This window comes from Pteropus medius, unplaced genomic scaffold, assembly GCF_902729225.1.
Source record: "Pteropus medius unplaced genomic scaffold, Ma_sr-lr_union100, whole genome shotgun sequence".
NCBI classification, from domain to species: Eukaryota; Metazoa; Chordata; class Mammalia; order Chiroptera; family Pteropodidae; genus Pteropus; species Pteropus medius.
In genome coordinates, this window is record NW_024341894.1 from 3,888,545 (window position 1) to 3,891,617 (window position 3,073).

Sequence of the window (3,073 nt, forward strand, 5' to 3'; positions counted from 1 at the left end):
CTAATGATTTTAGGCTTTATCCAGTAGGCAATGGGGATCATGGAAAGCTTTTAAACAAGAGCATCTAGACAGGACCAGAACTGTAAACTAGAAAGAACATTCTGGTAGTCTGTGGGGAGGATAGCTTGGGACAGGGAAATTGACGCACAGTGAAGGATAGCAAAACCAGGACAAAGTCTGTGTGACTCCAATGGTTACAGCACTTTAGTGCCTAGCTAATGAATTGAAAAATATCACAAGAGAATTTTTGCTAAGAGCAAGGCCCACGATAAGAGCATTAACCTTCACGGAAAGGGTTAAATGTCATAAGCAGGAGGTGAGAATTGGTTGAGCATAGATAGCCTCACTGACCCAGCCTCCCAAATGGCCCCTCTTTAGCTTGGTAACGATTTTTTTGAAGTCATTAAGCAGGAAGAAAAGGTGGGGGGTGGGGGAGGGGCATGAACAGATCTGTACTTTTGCTATATTTGCTTGAGTGAATGTTTTTATTGAAGGGAACCAAACAAAGTTTTGCCAGCCCCAAAACTGTGCCTTTGGGGATATAGATTTTAAGTTGATTATTAAAAAACAAAAGACTCAGAACCTTTGATCTCCCCCCTCCCCCTTTTCTGCTTAGGAGATTCAGAGGGAGGGAGCCTTAGCATAATCACCTTAGCATTAGACCAGAAGACTCGTAGCTGGAGCCTGTTTACTAGATCCCCACTGTGTCTTGTTTTGGGGTTTCCTAGAAAAAATTTACCTGCCATGTGTTTTCCTTCCTCAGTTACCTGTAAATCACCCATTCTCACTTTCAAAATCTAAGATCCTGGACCCTTCCTTTTCTCCTTTGTTAAAATGACATATTGTCCAGTGTTGTCTCATTGTCTTTGGAATTTTCATGCTTATGTGAATTCCTCATGTGCATGTATTAAAATTTGATTTTCTCCTTTAATCTGTCTCTGTTAATTTGATTATTAGCCCAGCTAGAAGAATCTAGAAAGTGGGAGGAAAATACTCTGTTTTTTTAGCTCCCATATTATCTAGGTCTCTATTTTTAAGGCCACATGCTTCCATTTAAGGGAACAACCATCAGGTAATAGAGTGGTACTATCTGCCATAAAAATCCTGCAGCCCCTCGTATGACTGGGTCTCTCTGGGATGGTTTGAGTGAAGGAACAGCAAGATGATGTCCGTGGAGGCCAAGACTGACCTCAGCCTCACTTTTGTCAATATATTCCCCCTGGTGTCCTCAGCTCTGGCACTATAACAACTGGAGTCAATATCTGCTCTAATGTGTTTTGGTCTCATTAACATGGACTGGATTAAGCAGCCCGCATGGGCTTTTCAATTAGGAAGTTTCTGACAGTATTTACAAAGGGATTAGATCCCTGCTTAGCATGTAATAGGCCTCGTCTATTCCTTCCTTCCTTCCTTCCTTCCTTCCTTCCTTCCTTCCTTCCTTCCTTCCTTCCTTCCTTCCTTCCTTCTTCCTTTTCTTTTTTTCTCTCTCTCTTTCCCTATGTTCTATGAACAAATGAGCTTACCCTATTTCTCTTTGGGGGATATTTGGTCAGATGTGCTGTGCTGTATGAGTAGGCATGTGACTAGTATCATTTAACCATCCCAGGTGACATCTAATCCAGCTGCCTATCGGTGCTTGACTTTACTCCAGCCATTTTTTGCACACCTCCAGCCTCTGGGAGCTCACTACCTCAGGAGCCAGCCCTTGTCACTGATAGAGGGCCCTAATCACAAGAAGGTTCTTCCTGGAGCCGAGCTGCACCCCCAGAGAGTTCACCCTCACATCCAGGTTTGCTTTTCAGGGCCTGTCAAAGGCCGTATGCTGCTACTGCTACTGCTACTCTAGGATGACCTTTTGTGACCGAGAGACAGAAATTTCATGCTGCAGGGTAGTCTCCCTTTGTGCGAACACCCCTCTTCTCTCAAGGGCTCCTCCTTTGCACAGAGGCGGTCCTCACCTCTCACAGGCACAGGTGTATACACTTTCAGTCATGCTGTAAGTAGCCTTTCGTTCTCGTTTTTAAATTAAAAACACACCGTAAACATTATTCCACGTGGTATGCCCACTCTTCAAAACATAGCTATCCTTCAAAGCACTTCAGAGTATTCCACGTGGAAGCATTGTGGCTTGCTTCACCATATCTCCCGCTTTTTAACATTTTTTCACAGCCTCTTTGTTCATTTGGCTTTTTACGTCTATTGAATAATCTCCTCGGGAGAAATAAACATTAATGAAATTCCCGGATCATTTGTCTTGATTTGACTTCCGGTACACACTGTTAGATGGCTTTATGAGAAGTCCACGCCAGTACAGGTTGCCACGTCAACAGCTGAGGGGTTCGCTTTCACGAAAACTTCACCCGGATCAGCTATTTTCTTTTTCATATTTTTTACTAGTATATGGAAATATAGCCATCTTGAGGTTATTTTAATTTAATGTCTTTCCCAAAAGATTAAAGAAGAAAAGAAAAAGGAAAAGATGTCTTTCCTCAGGTTTGATCGCTATTTGTCTTTCTCTGGTGGCATGGTCTATTTGTACCCTTTGCTCATTTCCATATTGGGGTATTGATGTTTTTCTTACAAATTCCAGTGAGCTCTTAGACTGTAAAGACATTAACCCTGAGTCTGTTCTCGGTCAGATATTTCCTACAACACTTTCACTTTTATTTAATCATGTTGTTCTTGTTTTCTGCCCGAGGGGACTCTGTTGGGGGCCAGGGGACAACCCTGGGCACTGACTGCTCAACCTGCACAACTGGCACCTTTGAGTCCAAAAAAAGATAAAATATTAATAAAAGCTCTGTACTAGGTGCTCTGAGTATATCTTATCTAGTCCTCCAGGCAACCATGGCAGAAATCGTGCCTATTTTACCAATGAGAAATGGGCTCAGACAGGTGAAGTGGCTCATTCCAGGTCATGCAGCGTGTGCACGTAGGAGGTGGTAAAGGCAGATATTGTCTGTGGGTCACCTTGCCCTTTTCCACAATACTGGCAGCCTGTACAGAAGTAAGAAAACATCTGCTGCCAACATCTCCAGGTTTGTGACTTCCAACTCCCCTGGCAGAGGAGAGA